The sequence below is a fragment of the Halichoeres trimaculatus genome, unplaced genomic scaffold (genome assembly GCF_033239565.1).
Source record: "Halichoeres trimaculatus isolate MK-OKI-2021-1 unplaced genomic scaffold, fHalTri1.1 fHalTri1_scaffold_4, whole genome shotgun sequence".
Classification (NCBI taxonomy): domain Eukaryota; kingdom Metazoa; phylum Chordata; class Actinopteri; order Labriformes; family Labridae; genus Halichoeres; species Halichoeres trimaculatus.
In genome coordinates this window covers 37,911,723-37,934,332 of record NW_027437182.1, presented here as the reverse complement: position 1 = coordinate 37,934,332, position 22,610 = coordinate 37,911,723, and the positions used below count along the sequence as shown (strand labels likewise).

Sequence of the window (22,610 nt, the reverse complement as noted above, 5' to 3'; positions counted from 1 at the left end):
CACTGTGCTTCAGTCTAAACTTCCTGCTTCCTGTCTGATGCCTCTTGTCTGCAGGGACGACAGATATCCCATCAGCTCTGAGTCTGCAGCACAACAGCTCTTCCTGGGTCTCTCTTTTTATCCTGGACTGGCTGTGTGTTCAGGGTTAACCTGAGGTCAGGGCTTGAATCACACTGGTTTACGTCACAGTGTTGGTTGTCTAAGAAACTGTGAGCTCCTGATCTGATGCTACAAACAGAGGGCTCCATCAGACCTCCCCTCAGCTTCCTCCTTCATTTACACACACGGACTGTGGGCTGTGATGGAGTTAACTACAGCGCCATGTGACTGATCACAGCCTTTATTATCTGAACTCACCTGTGTGTGCGTGTTACTAAAGATGTGTAATCGAAGACAGCTGGTGTCTGTCACAGTGAATGAAAGCACGTAACAGTGCTCTGCGCTCTGTTCTTGTGATGTGTGCTCTGATGCACAGATGCATTAAGTGAGATGAGGACTCATGTGAAGCTGAGCTACATGATGTTTGTAGAAGAACTGGTAGATGTGCTGGACCACAGGAGAGACGTGCGCACGTGTGTGTGTGCGTGAGGATGGCAGAAGGCAGAGAGCCCAGCATGCATCTGTAAACACGTCTGATCAAGAAACACGACAGAGAGGACCGCGTGTGTTTCTGCCACGACAAGAAGAAAAGTCCTCTCAGGGAGGCGTGACTAACACACACACACACACACACACACACACACACACACACACACACACACGAGTTCAGACGAGAGCAGGAAGCAGGGAGAGTGTTGTTTGTCTGAGAGGAGTTGGCTGAGTGAAAGCGCTCTGAGGGATGTGTTTGTTTGTTTGTTTGCATGTTGTTGTTCAGAGAGTTTGCATAAACATGCAAATTACATCTCATCCATACACATGGAGGGAACAACTACCAGAGACAACAAGAGAGCCAGGAGGAGAGATGTGAACTCAGATCTGACTCAGAGTACAGATGGAGAGTGCGCTCAGACTGGCAGGTTTCATCATGGCTGGATTTAGATGAGTGGTCACGGTGGGGTCACACAGTGTCACCTGTGTCCCTCTGTGCAGAGAGGAGAGGCCTGATGGCGTCTCCTGTTTGAGGAGCATCAGTCTCATTTAGCAGACGCTTTCGTCCAAAGCGAGGAAAGCAGAACTGTGGGACTGAAACCCAAGGTTCTCCTTGAGTTCTGTAAGAACATTTGAAGAGTGCACAGAAACTGTCCCAGCCACGGCTGCAGAGCTGAGCAGGGCCAATTCCCCCTGCTGACACCAATTAAAAAGGGGAGCATTAGATTTACCAACCACCTGATGGAGTCTGAGCCTGACTCGTACAATCACAGAGCTTATCTAGAACAGCAGCTCTCTGGACCCAGAGGAAAACACCACTCTACAGGAAAAAAGATCTGTTTTTCAAAATAAAGACCGAAAAGTCATTACCAGCTCATAATGACAGAAATAAGACCACAATAATAAGGTGATATTAGGTATCAAATAATAAACTAACAATGATCTGAATTTACATGGATATAGATTTATCTTTAGTATTTGATTTCGTTTTATTGGTTGTTGATTCTTTAATGATATTATTTTTTCTTTTTCTTTTTTTTATTTGTTGTATGGTATGTTTGATTTTCGATTCATACTCTTAATAATTTTACTTGTATATTGGCTTTGGCAACATGTTTTTTTTTTTTTTTTTTTTTTAAAACCTTTATACAAATAAAGCTTTTTGAATTTAAATTTGTGAGACAGACAGACAGACAGGCAGGCAGGCAGAGAGATGCCCCCTCAGCCAGCTGGTTCGGGGCTCATCAAATCTCACTGAACCAAGGGATAAAGAATGAGAACAAAAACCAGCTGACCCACTGGACAGAATCCACTAAAGAGCAGAGCAAACTGAAGCTAGACTTGGCCCTGAACAGGAAGTAGACTGTGGCAGAATCCCTGAGAGCAACCCACAGCTCAGGAGATCCTTGACCAGGTACAGACTCAGGCAGCACAGCCTGGCCACGGAGAGAGGCCGGCACAGACAGACCTGGTTCCCCTTAGAGGACGGACTCTCATACCTCTTCATACCTGATCAGATCCTGTGTTTTGCCCAAGGTGTGTGACGGTCCTTGTCCTTGTGGCCCAGATTCTTCAGGCAGAGTGAGACTCTCTGGAGCAGGGCTCTCAAACTCAAATTGCAGAGAGCCACCGAACATCCAATCCTGTCACAGTGTGTGTGTGGGGGGGCACTTCAGGTGTTCTACAAAAAAAAGGAAAACATCATTCATCAGCTGGACATTTGTACTTCTTAACACAAATTATTTCACAGTCACGTTTGGCTTTTCTTGCTGAATGCTGCCGGACACCTGAGAGCTCCTCTACTCAGACAGCTGGGTCTCACTGTCTCTGAGGAAGGTGGTAGTTTGAAACCCTCAGCATGTCTTGAAGATGCTCATCACTAAGTCGCATCACATGTTCTTTGACTGGCCTCCTTTCTGTCTCTGGTTTACATGTGCTGACAGCTCTTCCTTTAGCTTGTTGTGTCTGCTCATCTCCCTGGTACTTTGCAGACTGCTCCACAGGTTTACTTCAACAATGCTGACAGACCTGTGTTAATATACGTCCAGGTGTCATGAATACTTTTTAAAAAGAGACACGACCATAAGCCTCCTCAAAACTATCTAGAGAAATCAAGAACATTAATAGGCAAATAAAGCTTCATTTCTAATAGTTTAATGTGCTTTGTGCGCTGATTGATTAATGGAAGAATGGAAAAATGCAAATGTTTCACTGCACCATGACAGATTCACCATGACAACATGTTGGTGTTGTGTCTGTGGGTTTACACACTGTTAAGAAACAAACCAGTCATCAACAATGTCTTTGTGCCCCCACAGCTTAACCTACAGACAAATGTGATGTTAGTTTTGGTAAAGTTCAGACTGTTACTTCACACATTGGTATCACTGTGGATTGATTTCACTTTGACGTGCTGGGTTTGAGAGCCTGCAGAACATTATCTCAGCGGGAGCAGAACAGGTGTGGACAGGCTGAAGCTCCTCTTCCTGCTGACCGAAGAATAAACTGAGGCTGTGTGGTGTAACCGTTGTGTAACTGTGGTGTAAGTGTACACCAGTTGTCACTGCTGTGTGTGCGTCACACTGCTTTGCTGCTCTGTTACTGTATGAAGCAGACTGCTGTTGTATCTGACCTTTGACCTGTGTTTTCCTAAGGCTCATCACACACAGCAGAGAGCAAAGGAAGAATCTCCACGCTGTGACTCATCCTGCAGCTCCTTTTCCCTCCCTCAGAGTCCGCCTCAGACAGAGAGCACATGGACCAGGACTCACTGAGACCAGAGGGAGGTGAAGGACAAACCCATGCCCCCACTGTCGCAGTTTCTCTTTAAGTGTGAAGTGCTGCAGGCACTGAAAACTCTCCTCCATTCTCACCTCTTATTTTTAGATGGTCTAAAAGCAACGAGTAAAAGGAGCAAAGGGATCAAAATAAGCACAACGAGCAGAATGAGCATCTGTATGATCAAACTTTCTGACCCAGCATCCTCCCTCATCTCATTTAGCACAAACCCCCCTCCACTTCTCCAGTCCTTCATCCTTCCTCTAACTATGCATAAACAAATCTGAAGTGAACCTGGGCCCCTCCCTGAGCTCCGTCCACCATATGGCCTCCTGCAGAGAGCTAAGCATTCAGTCTGAGTCCAGATCTGCATCCAGAGCTTCATTAGGACTCATGAATATGCAAATCCAACTGTCCCCATCACCCCAACCACGCAGGAGCCCTGAGAGAGGTGTCAGAACTGTCAGGGGAGAAACAAAGCCAACACCCTTTCCGGTTTTGTGTGTTTGAGTGTGTGTGTGTATGTGTGTGTGAATGTGAGAGAGCTAAAGAGAGAGAGACAGAGCACCTCAAACAGATGCTCCTGTATATTTATGACCCGTTTGACTGCTGTCTCAGAGCTCTGGGAATAAAAACAGTCCCACAGTGTCACACACACTCATGTCCACTGTGCTACACACACACACACACACACACACACACACACACACACACACACACACACACACACACACACACACACACACACACACACACATACTGTGGGATACTAAAGCATTGAAGGACTCATGAACAACCTTTAGATTAGAAGTTAAACAAACCCCCCTCTGTTGCTGAGAATAAAACAGTCCAGGTGTGTGTGTGTGTGTGTTTGTGTGTGTGTGTGTGTGTGTGTGTGTGTGTGTGTGTGTGTGTGTGTGTGTGTGTGTGTGTGTGTGTGTGTGTGTGTGTGTGTGTGTGCGCGCGTGCGTGTTTGTGTGTGTTGCACACATACACACACAGCCAATACATATGCAAAGTTTCCCTGTGCAAAGTCGCTGTGTCAGCAGCTCCAGTGGCTCACTGCAAAATGAAGGGTAATCTCTGGGTGGAGAGTGCTTAAGGCACACATACTCACACACACAAAAAAAAAACTTAGACACTTTAAATTAAAGTGTTATGAGACTTACAGGAACTGCAGTAACACGCACACATACACACAGCTTCGGCAGTTTGAGGTGCATGTGTGTGTATGTGTGTGTGTATGTGTGTGTGTGTGTGTGTGTGTGTGTGTGTGTGTGTGTGTGTGTGTGTGTGTGTGTGTGTGTGTGTGTGTGTGTGTGTGTGTGTGTGTGTGTGAGTGTGTGTGTGTGTGTGTGTGTGTGTGTGTGTGTGTGTGTGTGTGTGTGGGGGGGGGGGGGTCTTTTTTGGGGCACAGAGAAGGATGAAATGGAGAGAGGGTTAGAGGAGGAGGAGAAAGAGGAGGAGGAAGAGGACAGCTTCAGTTTAGGCCATCTCTCTGTGAATCAGAGGTTTTTAGACCTTGTTAGACCATAGACCATTTCAGGTCACACCTGTTTTTCAAGGACCTGCTCATAATGTTAACATTGATTGGCATTATATTAGCATTATATCAATACTGTGTAATGCACTGTGTCGTACTTTGCAATGATTGAATTAGGCTACATTTATACCTTCCAGGTAATTCATTTAAACTCTGAGTAAATGTTGGCTCCTTGGTGTTTTAGTGTTGTGATTTTTTATTTTCTCTTGTTGCTCACTATGAAGCCATAGACAAGTCATGATCTTGTAAACTGATCTCATGGCACAAACTGGGTTGGGTGGGATAATTGATGGTGCAGAGATCCTAGTTTGTTGATATGCTTTTTTCAGTGATATGGCACTCTTTAACAACCCTTTTTAAATTATTCCACAGACCCCCAACCTGTGGTTTGCAGAACTCACTTTGAGAATCACTGCTCTAAATCCCAAACAGAGACCTCAAGCAGGGCTTCACAGAAACGAGACAGTGGTCCTGAGTATTCCAAGAGCCGTTGGTCTACATGATGACCCCTGTGCTACATCCGTCTCTAGTCCTTATCCAGTCCATGCACAGCCTCACAGTTATTCTGAGGCCCCGTTTACACGACAACATTTCATCCGAAAATACTAAAATGCAGTGAAAAAAATATGCGTTGACATAAAAACACACAGAGACTGAAAACGCTGTAGAAAGCATGCCAGGCCTATAGTCGGTGCTATAACTGTCTTGTCCAAAAGCAGCTCTTGGGATATCTCCATCGAAGTAGAGTTGAGCCAATCATCTGGTGTATTGGGAAATACTTAGAGCAGAAGTGGAGCAACAGATGCACATTTTGTTGAGAGACAGTCAGCAGATTCAAGGTTAAGCAGATCGAGCAGCACAAGCACATCACGGTAGTTCTGTTGTCCTGTTGTATGCGATCGAGCGGAGCGGAGTGTGACGTCATCGTTCTACTGAAAACACCGACTTACTGTTTACACGGCAACCGTGTCAGCAGCATTTCAGAAAAATCCCACTCTGAAGGCCGCTTTCAAAAGTTTGCATTTTAGGTCGGCTGAAATGCCGTTTCAGTATAAACACGAGACTGAAACGCAACAAAACTTTTGTGTTTCATCATAAAAGAGTTGCCGTGTGAACTGCCCCTGAGACCAGGCTAAAACTGGTCTGTCTTTGATGCTGTTCTCTCCTGAAGCAGCTCCTCCACACCTCATGCTCCCTGTTTTGCCTCTTCCCGTTTCATGCTCAATCATAGAGACAGGAAGTGACATCACACTCTGTTAACCATTTACTTTATATCACACTTCTGTGTTTGCATTTAAGAATCCTCTGGCCTGATCCTGATCTGATCGCTGCAGCAGCTGCTCTGCTGCAGGGCAAACACACACTCACAGAGCTGTGTGTGTGTGCGTGTGTGTGTGTGTGTGTGTGTGTGTGTGTGTGTGTGTGTGTGTGTGTGTGTGTGTGTGTGTGTGTTTAGTGAGGAGACAGAGAGACAGAGTGTATGAGCGTGTGTGAGGCAGAGGATGAGACTGTGGGGATGTGACACACTGTGGTCAGGTACACCATAACCAGGTTAGAGCCACAGCAGTGGATCTCTCGAGACAGATAAGTGTGTCGCGTGAGTGTGTGTGCTGATGTACAGTCTGACCCTCTCTCTGCGCACAGACCAGAATGTCTTTTCATTTTTCAGTGTAAGATCTGTCCTAACATCAGACCCATGTTTAATCCTCAGAAGGGGGACTGTCCCAGACTGTTTGGACCTTTGGATCTAAAATGAATAAAAATCCAAACCAAGCTGAGGATCACACCCACACCAGTGTGGTGAGACCAACACTCCCTCTTCAGTCCCTCAGATGTCCTCACAGAGTTCATGTTAGTGAGCTCTGCTGCTCACTCAGGGGCCTTACACAAGACAATGGTTCTAGGATGAAACACTGTAAAAACCACTGCATTGTTTCATTTCAGCCTTTTGTTTACACAGAAACTGTGTTTAAGAACTATAAGAGATGCTTAGGCCTCCAGAGTGGAAGTTTCCTGAAACACAGCAGCCACTCTTACCGTTTAGCAGCATAGGCGCCGCTTCCTGTTTGTGCTGGTGGGTGCTGAAACGTACATCATTGACCCTTTAATAAAAGCAGTAAAAAAGTGTGTTAAGCAAATTGTGTTATTTGAAAGCATCACAAGCCCACACTAAACTTGGCACTAAACTTCAGGCCAATAAGAAAAGAACGGAGCTGTTTGTGGTTTTGAGAGTTGACGCTGTAAATCAGCACAAGCCAATCTAATCTGCCAGCTATCAGCTTCTCTAACAGTTTACATGATCCATCAGTTCTGCTCTTACTGCTCATTGTGGAGCTTTAAGGAGACTGATCACAAGACAAGGTTGGAACGACATGACTGGCACGCGTTGGTGCCTGGCATACCCTGGTTTAAATCCTACCTTGCTGACAGATCCTTCAGTGTACAATTGGGGCAGTACTCCTCCTCAGTGGCCCCTCTAACTTGTGTAGTCCCTCAGGGGTCAGTTTTAGGCCCTCTGCTGTTCTCCCTTTACATGCTACCCCTGGGGTCAATATTTAGGAAGCGCAACATCCCCTTCCATTGCTTTGCTGATGATGTGCAGGTGTACCTGCCTCTAGGAGCCCCCTCCAAGGAATCCCTTCAGGCTGTGTTCAGTTGCATGAGGGATATTAAAACATGGATGGACCTGAATTTTATTAAAATTGAATGAAAACAAAACAGAGATTGTCCTCTTTGGCAACCCTGACACCATCTAGGTCCTTGCCAGCTCCCTTGGCCCCTTAGCACCCTATTTAGGTTCCCAGGCCAGAAACCTAGGTGTTATTGTTGATGGGGCTCTTTGGCTGGACAGGCAGGTCAGCTCCGTTGTGAAGGCTAGCTTTCTTCAGCTTCGTCTTCTAGCAAAGATCAAACCTTATCTTAGGAGGCCAGATCTGGAAAAGGTTATCCATGCTTTTATCTCGTCTCGCCTAGACTATTGTAACTCGCTGTATGTTGGCATCAGCCAAACTGAAATTAATTGCCTACAGCTTGTACAAAATGCTGCTGTTCGTCTCCTGACCGGAGCAATGAAATGGGAGCACATATCACCAGTGCTCTCCTCACTTCACTGTCTCCCAGTCAAGTTCAGGATTGATTTTAAGATTCTTTTATTTGCTTTTAAGTCTTTGCACGGGCTGGCCCCAGAATATTTATCAGACCTCGTTAAGGCGCACCGAACCGCCAGATCTTTGAGGTCTGCAGACCGGATGATCTCAGATGTACCGAGAACCCAGCTAAAAAGCAGAGAGGATCGGGCATTCGCAGTTGCTGCTCCCACACTGTGGAATGCCCTGCCTCAGTCTATGCGTTCTGCAACCAGCCTCACCTCTTTCAAAGCTCACCTTAAAACCTTCCTGTTTACCCTTGCCATTGGTTAAGTTAGTCACTTGTTTTTACCTGTGTATGCTTCTCTTTTTTACTGTTGTTACTGTATATTTCTCTTTTAATGTTGTATTACTTGTAGCTTTTTACTCTATAATATTTTTTCATGTAAAGCACTTTGTTTGGCTTGTCCTATAAAATGTGCTATCTAAACAAAACTGACATTGACATTGACATTGACCCTGAGGGTGCTTAGGGTTCTCTGGAGGTGAGCTGGCCATGAAGCACCCATTGAATCAGTACCTATGTGTGTCAGTCCCACTAAGGTCATGGCGGGATCCTAAATTCACAGCAGGGGGTCTGGTCTTTCTCTGCACATGCAGAAAAGAGAATCAGACCTCAGGTAGAGAATGTCTTATTCTACTTCGATAGGTGGCTCTGTGTCCTTTTAATAAGTGAAGCTGCGTGTGTATTGAACTAGTCCTGGTTCACCTAGTGAGGAAATATAATCCTAACTACAGTGGCTGAGATGGATGCAGCTGCAGCTCTCTGTGTTCCTCACAGAGAGCTGCCTGTTGATCACGTTGCATGCTGTTGGTTTCTTGTGTCGGAGCACACTGACCCTATTTATCATGGCCATCTACTTTACCTTCAGGCTGAAATTTGTTTACACTGTATGCAGAGGCGTACTGAGACCTGTAGAGTCCAACCACAGTCTGATAGCAGTCATGTTACCTTCTTGTATGGATGGAGCTCTGCTGGAGCTCAGTCAGGTCTCGGTCTGACTCAGCTCATAGTCTGATTTCTTAAGATGTGTGGAAGCGTACTGAGTGGAATCTGCCTCTGGTGGTGGAGAGAAAGAGAAGTGCTGTGTGAAAACCCAAACCAGATCCCCACACAGAGGTCTCTGAAAGGCTTTTCAGCCAAAGAATCAGGAGTGTCCAGGTCATCTTCATCTTTAAGTCACGTTCTTCACAGAGTAACTCGTGATCAGAGTCACTTTAAGTAGACTGATTAAACAGAAAAATATATATATACATATATATATATATATATATATATATATATATATATATATATATATATATATATATATATATATATATATATATATATATATATATATATATATATATATATATATATATTATTTAACTGGAACTGAAAAATATAACCTTAGATCACTAAGGGAAAAAATGAGGGAGTTATATTAGTATTCTACACAGTTACATTGTTTGATATTGTTGTAATTAGTTACTTAAAAGAAAAAAAGTTTTATTTGCCTAAAATATGTGTCCTGTGTTTTATCATAATCATAACCAACTAACTTCAGGCAAAATCACAAAATTATTCTGATCATCACATTCCAAGTGTTTGTAATGGATTAGATAGTAATGGGTTGAAGTCCCCAGTAATCCCGCTGCTGAAAAACATCCCCACAGCATGATGCTGTCCCCACCATGCTTCACTGTAGGGATAGTGGTGGCCAGGTTTTACCATAATCATCACTACAACGCTGAACAACAGACTCTCTGTATGTCTGTCTGTGTCTGTCTGCGTCAGTCATTTCACACGTCACACTCCCTGTGTTTTATTGAGCCCCTGGTCCTGAAGTCCAAACAGCTCCTCTGCTCTGCCTGTAAGGACTCACACAAGAATATGGTGTGGTTCTCAGTCGGCTGCTGTAAACAAAGCTGGCGTCCACAGCCACAGGATGGAAACACCTTTAGAGAAAGAGCAGAGCAGACTGTCCTGCTGTTTGAAACCATCTGTGGCACAAAAGCTGGAGGAAATGTCAGAGGAGAGTGACCACGTCCTATTAATATGTTTCTGCTGGCAGACAAGCAGCCTGGTTAAACTGGAGAGCATCGATCGAGGGCGGAGGAGGAATGTTTCCAGCTGAGGAGGTTTGATTGAATATGGAGCTGGTTATTGACTCTCCCTCTCTCTCTCACACACACACACACACACACACACACACACACACACACACACACACACACACACAAACACACACACACACACACACACACACACACACACAGGCTTGCACATGAAACATGGACCACAATGACGGAAGACTACCCTGAAATTGTCATATATCATTACTGACCAAATCAATACACAGACAACTTACCCTTAACATGGAGCAGAAACGCACACACACACACAAACATGCACACACACACACACACACTGCAGTCAGGAGGAGTTTTCAGCGTGTGTGGAGGTCTGCTGCTCCTCCATGGAGAGCAGAAGAAGAATAACACATCTCCTCTTTGTGAAAACTTGACGGGTGTTACCGGCTAATTATTCCCCCAGCTCCTTCCTGCAGTGTCACGGCTATAGCTTTCCCCCCTCAAACAGCTGCTCTGCTAATTACCTCTGGTGGCCACACCGTCGTTTCATTCTCTTGATTAAACTGTCTCCCTCTCCCTCTCCCTCTCTGTATTGTCACAGTTACAAACTAGAAACAAGAGCAGAGACGGAGGAGCGTCTAATAACTGGATCCCAGGGAGAAGGCCTGTGCTCCTGCAGTGTGTGACAGATAGAGCAGAGCATGCTAGCAGCTCGTCAAACAAACACACATTTGATGATTAATTATCCTGCACAGCCAGGATGAAATGGACTCACTTTCCTGCAGCTTTGTGTGTTTGTCAGCATCTGTGTCAGTGCCTTTGTGTGCTCTGACTGCAGTGACAAGCTAAGGCGGCAGGATTAGCGTTCCCCTTCCTGTCACTCAAAAACACACACGCATCGGCTGGGATGCTCACTAAAGCACAAACACACACCGCAGCTACACACAGGGAGCCAGCAGAGACGTATGCAGGTAAATTGACTTCTCTTTTAGCTGTGAGGTGATCTGGAGGAGTCAGCACATTCAGAGGAGAGAAGGACCGTGAGGAGGACGCCTCCCTCTCTCCCTGAGTTACAAATCACTTAATTTTTCTTTGCACCATGGAACAAACTGCAGGTGTCAGAAGACTGCCAGAAGACTGCCAGGAACGTTACCAGAACGCTGCCAGAACTTTCCCAGAATGCTGCCATGGGTTTGCTGGCTGAAGACAAAGGTTTGGTTCAGGTTCCTGAGGAGGACGTGAATCAGGACAGGAGTGAATCCAGGAGTTTAAAGAATGATGTGATGAAATGTTTCTGCTGCAGACTGGTGTACACTCAGGGTACTACAGTTTATTTCAACATGAAGCTCTATAGGGACTGACTCCGTGCTGGAGACAGATTCTAGTGGACACCCAGAGAACTGCGTTTTTTTTTTTCACTTTCTGCCATGATTTCTTGCTTATGCATGGTAGCACAGCTATCCATTAGCCATTAGACCCACTGTTGTGAAAATGAGTGTGTGCGTGAATGGTTGTCTGTCTCTATGTGTCAGCCCTGTGATTGACTGGCGACCAGTATGGGTGTGCCCCGTCTCTCGCCCAGTGACAGCTGGGAGAGGACTAGAGCCACCCGCGAAAAATGAACAAAATGAATGGATGAATAAATATATATATATATATATATATATATATATATATATATATATATATATATATATATATATATATATATATATATATAAAGTAATTGTTTATTAATTCTAATTCATTTTTAAATTATTTATTATTTTCATTTATTTATTTATTTATTTAATTTTTATTTTCTTTTTTTTTGGGGGGGGGGGGTTATCCAAAGGATTGGACAGTGGGTAGAGCAGGAAACACGGGAGTGACATTTGTGAAAGGCATTACAGGCCAGGAGGAACCCAGGATTGCCTCTTGTGGCTCACAACCACCAGACCACTAGGCTACACCAGGGCCTTAAGAATAATAAATTTTATCAAATAATAATAACAATTATTGTTGTTATTATTATCATTTTTAATAGTATTATTAATTTCATTATTATTATTTTTACTATTACTGCTTATACTGCACTAGAGTTAGCTAAAAGCTTTCGTTAGAGAGGAAGGTGTTTAGGTATTTCTGAGATGCAATCACGGTCTGTGGAGTCCTGAGGTGTCTGGGCAGGGAGTTTTACTGTCGTGCAAAAGGCGAGGAGTACTTGGGTGATGTGGATCGGTGTTCTGGATTAGCTGGAGCTTGTAAAGCCTTTCCCAAAGGTCCCAATGAAGAGGGCATTGCAGTAATCTAGTCAGGAGGAGATGAAGGCAGATGTTTAATGTGGTTTTCAAATGTAAGGTTAGTTAATCATTCTTAGCACTGATTTTCTGGTCCAGGTATCACTGGTGATGCAAATTCATTTCGAGTTTTGTTATTACATATTTGTATATGACTTCATGACAATGTGACTGTTCTGTGTTTATTGTTCATGATATTGACTGTTAAGGGGCAACATCAGCACTTAACCCTGACAGTGCACTATAAGCTGGACATTCTGCTCCCTGGAATGTTATAATATTACAACATGCTCCTAAAAACTGACTACAACATATTTAGTTTTTGAACCCTTTAATTTCTGCATCAGAGACCATCCACAACAACATCTGAGAGACAAAAGAGTTTTTGTCTGTATTTTTCTATTTTTGAGTCTTACACATAGACTGTATAAAACATGGACGTAGTCTCCTCGACATCACCCATCTGTCCCTGATACCGTGAAACGAAGCCAATCTGCGGACACAGCCACATTTGATTTGGCGCCGGCTGTGAGATTCCTTTTGAACAGCTACAGGGCACCTGTTAGTCACCTGACCTAGGCTCTGATTGGACAATCAAACAATCCTAATAAAAGTATGTGATAATATACAGTGCGGGAAATAAGTATTGAACGAGTCAACTTTTTTCTCATTATTTCCAAAGCTGCAATTCAAACGAAATTTCTACTAGACATTGGTATTAACTCAAATAATCCACACATGAAAAGAAATCATGACATTCAAGTCCACAAATAATGATTATGTGGAATTAAGTGCGATAACACAAGAAAAAAGTATTGAACACACCATGGAAAGGCTCTATACATTGGCAAGGAAATGCACCATACCACCTGAATCTGTCAGTAATTATTACTTGAACTTCCAATTAGTGCAAACCAACATCAGCTGGGCTAGAGCAAATTGATGGTTCTATAAAAAAGGTAATTTTTTCACCAAGCAGTTGAATAGGACACACCTCATGATGGGATGAACTTGGATCAGATGGTGGGGGGAGATGCCGGACAGACCTGGCACACCCAAATGAACAGTGCAGGTTTGCTGGGAACGCCTGGCTGAGGACCCTGTCAGGATGGGCTTCAACCCACACCTCCGGCAGAGCTTCGACTCCGGTGGCTGGGGGACACGGAATCTTAATGGACCATGTTCAGTGGTGCCATTGCTAAGGCGGCTGTCCAGAGTTGCAGGCACAAGGCAGCTGGTGCTTGTCGTGGTGGTAATCCTCGAACCTGTTGGTGGACACTAGAGGTGAAGGGTGCTGTCAAGCTGAAGAAGGAGTCTTACAGGGCAAGGTTGGCTTGTGGGGCTCCAGAAGCAGCTGACAGGTACCGGCAGGCCAAGCGTTGCACAGCTCTTGCAGTTACTGGGGCAAAAACCCAAGTGTGGGAGAAGTTCTGGCGAACTGTCCAGCAGTTCAGGAGGGGTAAGCAGCCCCATGTCCACACTGTGTACAATGGGGGTGGGGAGCTGCTGACCTCAGCTGAGAGTATAATCTCTGCTTTTTTGCAGGTGATATGGTCCTGTTGGCCTCATCAAACACTGACCTCCTGCTCGGACTACGACAGTTTGCAGCCAAGTGTGAAGACGCAGGGATAAGGATCAGCACCTCTAAGACCGAGGCCATGGTTCTCAGCCGAGAAAGGGTGGGTTGCCCACTCCAGAACAGGAGAGGCCTGGAGTGGGCAATGGCCCCAAGTGGAGGAGTTCAAGTATTTCGAGGTCTTGTTCACAATTGAGGGGAAAATGGAGCAAGAGATTGACAGACGGATCGGGGCGGCGATGCGGACACTATACCAGTCTGTAGTGGTGAAGAGAGAGTTGAGCCAGAAGGCAAGGCTACCAATTTACCAGTTAATCTACGTTCTGACCCTCACCTATGGCCACGAGCTATGGGTAATAACCGATAGAACAAGATCGCGGATACAAGTGGCTGAAATTAGATTTCTCCGTAGGATGTCTGGGCTCAGCCTTAGAGATAGGGTTCGGAGCTCAGACATCCAGGAGAGTCTCGGAGTAGAGCCACTGCTCTTCCGCATCGAGAGGAGCCAGATGAGGTGGTTCTGGCATCTGGTGAGGATGCCTCCTAGACGCCTTCCTGGGGAGGTGTTTCGGGCATGTCCAACTGGGAGGAGACCCGGGGTAGACCCAGGGCATGGTGGAGAGATGTTATCTCTCGACTGGCCTGGGAATGCCTTGGTATCCCCCAGAAAAGCTGGTGGAAGTGGCCAGGGACAGGGGTCATTGGTCTGCTGATGGTGCTTCTGCCCCTGCAACCCAGACCCAGATAAGCGGTGGAAAACAAACAAATGATAGTGAAATCAGCAGTCAGCCGTTTTTTTGAACCAGGCTGTAAATATGTTTTGGTGCTGTAAAAAGTCTGTTTTTATGGCTGGGTGTGTTCATGGGTTCTGGTCTTTCTGCAGCCAGCCACAAGCAGATGAACGTCTACTTAAAGGAATTCCAAAGAAGCTTTATTTTTCCTAACCAGATGTTGCCCCTTGGTCTTACAGGGTCAACCTCACTCTTTATTACTTTTATCTCTTTCATCCACAAACTTTTGCCTTTTTTGAGCTCACATAAATGTGTGATTCCTACCATCAATTTTGTTTTGTGTCACATGAGGTTTATTTACTAACCACAGGGTGGTCACTCTAAACCTAAAGTGATTTGGTGTGTTCAGATGCACCAGTCAGAGCTCTGACATGGTAAACAACAAGGACTAGTACATAGACGCAGCCCGTGTTTGTCTCTTGGAGGTGGGCTGAGACGGATGGATTATCAGCCCGTACGAGGCCTTGCTGCTGTGGGTCGAGCATGATAATGAAGTGTGCAGCAGAGAGGATTACACCATCCTTACTCCCCCACTGGCCTAATCCAGGTTCACACACTTCCATAACACTCCCAGGTGCTGCATGCATCCCAGCAGCCCACCACTGATATAGCTGCAGCATGCAGCAGGTGACAGATGTTTACACTGACGGGGAGGGAAGGAGAAGAAGCAGTGAGGGATAATAGCTGAAATAACGCTGAATCAGAGTGTGTGATGGGATTCACTATCACCTGTGTGCTCAGAGACCTCACAATGAAAGTGTAAAACCGGCTCGGGGAGTGTTTCATCACAATGAGCTGTATTTGAATTGGATGCAGACTGTAAGAGGATTATTGTGTTTCCAATAATAAGAGCAGACTGTTGATACAGCACACAGAGACATCTGCATCTGAAGTAAAGGACTTCATGTTGAACACAGAGCCTGTATGCACATCTGCCCATAACAGCCCCCCCCCCCCCCCCCCCCCCCCCCCCCCCACACACACACACACACACACACACACACACACACACACACCTACACAGGATGTAGAGGAACTCAATGAAAACACCTATCATGTGTCCTTCAGGTCATGTGACACACTGGGGTCAAACCCGAGATAACATGGGTAAGATGGTCACTCCAGATCTGTGTTTTTGTTTCTGTCCCTGGGCTTGTGTGTGTTTAAACTGAACTGTTGGGTTTGTGCAGCACACTACTCCTAATAGGTCCGTCACAGAATCTGCCCTTGTCAGCTTTTCACAAACTGGGCACTAAATGTCCCCAGCAGGGGGGGCTGGTCCTAGCGCACCTCAGAATTCAGCCTGTTTCTAAACAGGTATGTGCAGCACTGCAGCACAGAGCACCTTTCTACCTGTGTTTGCCCTGCAGGGACTGGGCGATGGAGAGAAGCAGAGCACTTCTTGTGACTCCTGTATTTTTACAGCGAGCTGATCATTGAGCTCTTTGTTCTGTTGGCTTTAATATGTAGGACCCAGCAAGGGTCTCGTCCTAGGCCTCAAAGTCATGGAGGCTGATCACAGCTCCACCTGCAGACTGATCACAGCTCCACCTGCAGACTGATCAGAAACCGCTCAGCACCCAGCCAGGCTGAAAACACATTTGATAAAAAAGTGCATTGCACATGTTAACATATTTCAGTGGTTGAGCCACAGATTTGGTCTCATTTACATTTCATTCTGTGTGAGAAGCAAAGAATTGTTTATATGTTGACAGTTTCCTCTGTCTTGTGGGTCATACTACAGAACGATTTATTGCTTGTATCAAGTGGATAATGCAGAAGATACACACACACACACACACACACACACACACACACACACACACACACACACACACACACACACACACACACACACACACACACACACACACACACACAAAATAGCATGATAAATCGCAATATTAGTCCCAAAAAATCACAATCAGATTATTTTCCAAAATTGTTCAGCCCTTATCACCACAGTAATCAGATGAACCAATCAGCTCTCTCCATTACCGCCAGAATACAGCCTGAGTCTGTCCATCCATCCATCCATCCATCCATCCATCCATCCATCCATCCATCCATCCATCCATTCATCAACTCATCCATCCTTACATCCATCCATGCTCACCTCATCTCCAGCCTGTCAGAACAGAAAGCTGTATGTCACCTCAGTGTGCGTGTGTGTGTGTGTGTGTGTGTGTGTGTGTGTGTGTGTGTGTGTGTGTGTGTGTGTGTGTGTGTGTGTGTGTGTGTGTGTGTGTGTGTGTGAGTGTGTGTGTGTGTGTGTGTGTGTGTGTGCGTAATGGCTGACTCCCGCCTGCAGGATCATGTTATTGATTATACGTACGTCCCGTGCTGTCTGGCTGGCCATGACTGATGGCCTGCTGCTGGGCGTGTCAGGGCAGAGCTGGAGGACACAGAAGAAGTGATAAAAGGATAGGAGGAGCGAGGGAATGGAGGAAGGATTGGATCATGATATGAGGAGGGGGGTGTCAAGGTGAGTTCACCTGAGCACTGATGAGATCTCTCCTCTCAAACAGAGCTCAGACTCAGAGCTTTTCTGAAACACATTAGTTTGGCTGCAAGATCAGGTTCTTAGCCTCTTGTTGAAGCCAGTTCTAGATAACCCTGTGCTCCCTGCACACCTCAGAATCTGACTCTGACCAGCAGAGTCAGAGCAGAGCTATTTCAGTGAGTGAGCTGTGTTTGTCCTGCTCAACAATTAGAACACAGGCACCTCTGAGACAGTCGCAGCTTACCACAGAGTCAAAGAAGACTCCAAAACAAACCAATCACTACAGAGTTTTTTTTTTTTTTTGATCTGTATGTTTACAACTTAAGCTGTAAAAAAACAGGAAGTGTTTCTGTCCCCTCACACCTGCACCAAGACTGAATGTTTGAGTCAAACTCTAAAAACCCTCATTCCTTAAGTTTTTCCTTCTTAATCCAGTCCAAACACTCCCTAGCCTCACTGCAAGGTGAGAAAATGTGATTTTAGTTTTTTTCTGTTCAGAAAAAAACTTGATGTGGAGGAGGAGGAGGAGGAGGAGAAGGAGGAGGAGAGGGATGGAGGGAATAAAATGAGTGAGAGAAACAGGAGGCACGCTGATACAAGGCGCTGCTCTCAGACGAGGGCTGATAGGCCTGAAGGTGAACCAATCAATTATTCTCCTCAGTCAATAATTCAGAGAGGACCAGGGGGCTCAGTGCTGGAGTGTATGGACCAGCTGGGGGGGTGCAGCCCAGCCCTGATTTGATTTAGGATGACCAGTCAATGTGGATCCAAGGCTTCAGAGGGCCGAGTCTTTAAATTATTGCTGGGCTAAAAGATGGAGGGGGAGCAGTATTTTCTCCCACCACAGCAGAGCCCTCTCATTCCACTGCCCTAGCTCTTCTTTACTCCTCTCCTTCCCCCTCATCTTCCTCCTCTCCTGCTCTGAAATGTCCTCACTGTCTCATAGTTAACCCTGTCGCTCCTCTTCTCCAGGCGCCATCTTCCATGCCTCTGTGTTTGTCTCATAGCTTGCATGAAACAATGGGCGACGTGACCCCTCTCTGAAAGTGAAGCCAAACACTAAGAGCTCTTGGAGGCAAGATCATAAAGACTGCCCTTTCAAGGGTTTGATGGTGTTCAAGACATCAGAGAGCTGCAGTCAGGTAATCAGAGAACACTCAAAGTTTAAGCAGTCACCATGAAACCAGCTGTTGATGATCCTCCTCTCTCCAGGTGTCAGAGCATCTGAATCCTCAGTCCCCTCTGCAGACCTGTCCCTCTCTGCCCTGTATGGCCTGATCTCTGCACAGAGTCTGATCCACATCAGCCTCAGGGACACAGGTCTGAGCAGGGACAGATGGACTCCTGTCAGTCAGAGAGGAAGCTGAGTCTGATGGAGACTTTAACTTGTAGGAGACAAAAAAGCTGCACTGGAGCTGGAGACAAAGCCTCTCTGAGACATTCACACACAGACATGTGACATGGTGATCATCTGTACGGTTCAGACTGAAAAAAGCCACAAACTCAGACTCCACCCTGACACTGTCTCACCCAGGGTTGGAATTATGGGGGAGCTAAAGGGAGCTCTGCTCCTCTGAAAGGGTCAGGCGCTCCCCTGAAAGCATTACCTGACACATTTAGGGGGAGCTCTGAAAATGTTCCACTTTAAACTATCTTCTAATTCATCACATTGAGGTACATGAAATAAATTATATATATATATATATATATATATATATATATATATATATATATATATATATATATATATATATATATATATATATATATATATGTGTGAGTGTGTGTTTATTGGCACATTGACGTTATTTATTTTCTAAATCTTTGTCTCATCTTATCAACCACATGACCAATGTTGTTGTGGCTGCCCGAACTAATTGCTTGTTTACGTAGCCACCTGGACACCTCACTCTTGGGTGAGTGGGAGGAGGATAAAATCACAGTGTTTGGCATATTTGAATGTTTGTCCCGAGATAATCCTGAAGGTTTATATTTTAAAAAATGTCTAAAAGAAAACAACAGTGCCTCAGTCAGTTCAGGTTTTTCAGACAAACAACGAGAAGTGATGACAGTGACAAAGACTTTAAGGAAAGTGGATCAGCTATAGCCAGTCTTGCTAGCAGCATAGCTAAGGAGGATCCTTTGGTGCCCACCACTGCCTCCACCTGCAGGGGCAAAGTTGAGCCTGATCCCGGAGCACTGACTTTCAGTTGGACGAGTAAACAGTGGGGTGAGTGGAAAAAAAGAAATACATAGCTGCACACGGAAGCTGGGATGCACAGTTTGCATGAAGACAAAAACACAGCTGCTTGCTGCTTGCTAATAAGTCAACTGGAGTACATCTGTCAGAGGAATGGATCATTGGAGATGTCAGCAGTGAGTCAGAATAACTTGCAGAAAAAAATCTACATGCGCCGAGACAGTTTGGTCCATAAAAGAGAAGTTGAAATTTCAGTAATGAGGACATGCTCCCTAACAGCGTACTAGAGGCAAATGTGCATGTAATGCACGAAACGGCTGCATCTTTCTGATCTGCTGCTTACACAAAGCTACCAGCTGTAATGTCCTTACAAAAACTTAATGGTGCAAATGTCAGAAATGTTCACAGATCTGACCATGCTTGTGCTGAAATAATCGGGCATATAGCTGCTGTCTCCAATTAGCATTACTGTTGATGAGAGCACAGTTCATGGGCAGTCATATATGATTATTTACATGCTTTGTGATATGACAGAACAGGGAGGAGAGGACAACGCTTTTTTGCACATTGTGGAGCTTTCAGAGGGCACAGATGCTGAATCAATTTACAGGAGTTTAAGTACAGCTTGAGACAAGCAACACTGAATGACGATCTTTCTGGGAAAACATCTGATCTGCATTGCAACAGATGGAGCAGCTGTACCTTCAGGAAGAACAAGTGGACGCGTTACCAAACTTAAACGTCCTCCCCGAAATACAGTTTACACACTGTCTAGCCCATCGTCTCAAGTTAGCTGTTAAAGACTCGCTTAAGGAAGTAGCTGGGTGTAACCAACTTGAGTTTTTTATCTCAAAGTTATATAGCCTCTACAATCAGTCTGCAAAAAATGCTCACCTGCTTCAAGAGGCAGCTGCTGATTTGAACATGCAGATCCTGAAAATTGGCCAGATCTTCACCATCCGCTGGGTAGCTAGCAGTTTTAAAACAGTGAAAGCGGTCTGGAAAGATTATCCACCACTGGCAAATCAGTTCAGAACAGCGGTGGAGGACACCTCACACTCTGCCACAGAGAGACAGGAATTCAGGGTCCTGCACAAACTTCTGACAAGCACAGGATTTCTGACTAATTTGGTTTGTATGAAGGATTTTTTAAGAGAACTACAAACCCTGTCTCTAAAATTACAATGAAGAGAAACTACTGTAATGGATGCAAGTTGTCACATTCACCTGACGATTGATGTCTTAACAGCTATGAAAACCTGGGGAGGAAAATCAACGCAAAAAGCAGAAAAGCGCATATCAGCTGGTCTGTTTAAAGACATCGAACTGTCAGAGAGCAGGCCCAAGATACACCGTCTTCAGTTCATATGGTCTTTACTTGTCAGTTTGAAGAAGCGTCTTCCTGAACTGACCTTGTATAGACCTTAAAGTGATACTCCGGGATGGAACAAGTTGGGTCCTATCACAAGGTTTAGGGCAGAAATTACCCCCACAGCAGTGTTTTTGTGCAGCAGAAGCCCAGAGTGCACGCACCAAACACCCCCTCTGCTCATTTCCTCTGCACTCAGACGGGGCCATATTTTACTTGACCAAAACACAAATAAACGGACTCCCACCGAAAAAATCTGATATTGGTCTGCATTCACACTTTATTTAGAGAATTTTCAGCGTGTTACTTTCACACAAAAACACAGCTAAATAAGGCTCTAGTTCTCATCGTATCATAAAACGGTGCAGTATCACTTTAAGATCGCTTGAAAGACGCTTTTGGCTGAAAAATCATAGTGCCCTGATCCTGTACCAGGAGGCTGAGGTGCATGCATTGACAAACACACTGGGAGAAACAGCCCAAGAGGCCATCCAGGAGTTTCAGGACTTTAAGCTGCAAAACAGCCCACCAGGGAAATCGCTCTTGAAACTACAACCAGCAAGCCTCACCTACCTGCCCACCTCTGCCGAACGTGAGAGGGGATTTTCTGCTGAGAAATTTTACTGACAAGTACCACAACAAGTTACGTGAGCGCAGCCTTTCCTCACTTTTCTTTGTGGGCATAAGCCCCCCCCCCATCCCCCAAGTGATTTGACCCCCTGCCTTTTGTTTCATCATGGATCAAAGCTGGCCCCCTCTGACCCTCAACATCCTGGGTTACAGGATGTTCAACTAAAGAGGAGGATCCCTGGGTGTTGGCTTGCTTCTCAATTGAGGTAAGAATCACAGAATGAGGTGCTTGAATTGTACGTTTGGGCCGGCTTTGGTCCTCTTAACCATTATTGTATATTTAGGATTTGTGATGTGCCTGATTCTGAACTGAGTTGGAATTAGTTATTAATGAGTCTCACTTGATATCGGAGCTTGTTTCAGCACCACGGATAACACTGTTTGTTGTGTGTGACGCTACAGTACGCTGCTGCACCTGAGCAGAGGCTATGTTTGCACTGGTGAATTAACTTACTACATACTTTTGTTGGGATTTGACCAGCTGTTTAAGTCTTGCCTGCTGCTTTATTTCTTTACAACCTAAATTAGGGGCAATTTAGAGATTTGAAAGCCAGGAAAGGTGCCACCGCCATATTGATCTGAACAGTTGACATGATACGGTTCAATAAGTTGCAGAGGGATGTCCTGTAGTATTTTTATTGCTTTAACTCTGACAATATTTAGGCCAATACAGCTTTTCTTTCTACAGAGGACACTATGCAGAGATCTTCTCTCCATGTTGCACCTTTTTGAAGGATTCAGTTCATCACACTGTGATTCGTAGTCACTGTGAATTTTAGCAACTTGTGAATTCAACAGAAAAGTTCCCTGGCACTTTTTGGATTGCTGCTATGGTACCTACAATACATGATTTTTTTACTACAGTATTAGGAAATTGCTGTAGTTAAAGTGGATTTTTTTCTTGGTAAACCTGTTTTTGGCCACATATGGGTAAGAAAATATGTGCAAACATGTGAGTTAAAAGTCGTGGTGCACATGGTGAAAAATAGGGCTTCCTAAGGCCACTGTGTAATTTGATGGTCTCACCATATCCCTCCATTCCCCTCTCTACTCTCTTTCTGCCTCACTGTGTCTTTGTCTTCCCCCTGTACTCATCACACACACACACACACACACACACACACACACACA

The 22,610-nt window shown here is 45.1% G+C and overlaps 1 protein-coding gene and 1 pseudogene across 1 annotated transcript in view; one reads left to right on the top strand and one right to left on the bottom strand.

The window, feature by feature from the left end:
- The window catches only part of dab1a (DAB adaptor protein 1a), a 381,277-nt gene that overhangs the window by 275,749 nt on the left and 82,918 nt on the right, over positions 1–22,610 (bottom strand). The window contains exon 2 of the mRNA XM_074668250.1: positions 2,098–2,269. The gene's annotated coding sequence lies outside the window, so the exon portion shown is untranslated. The remainder of the gene's footprint in view (positions 1–2,097; positions 2,270–22,610) is intronic.
- Positions 13,590–21,476, top strand: LOC141789324 (uncharacterized; annotated as a pseudogene).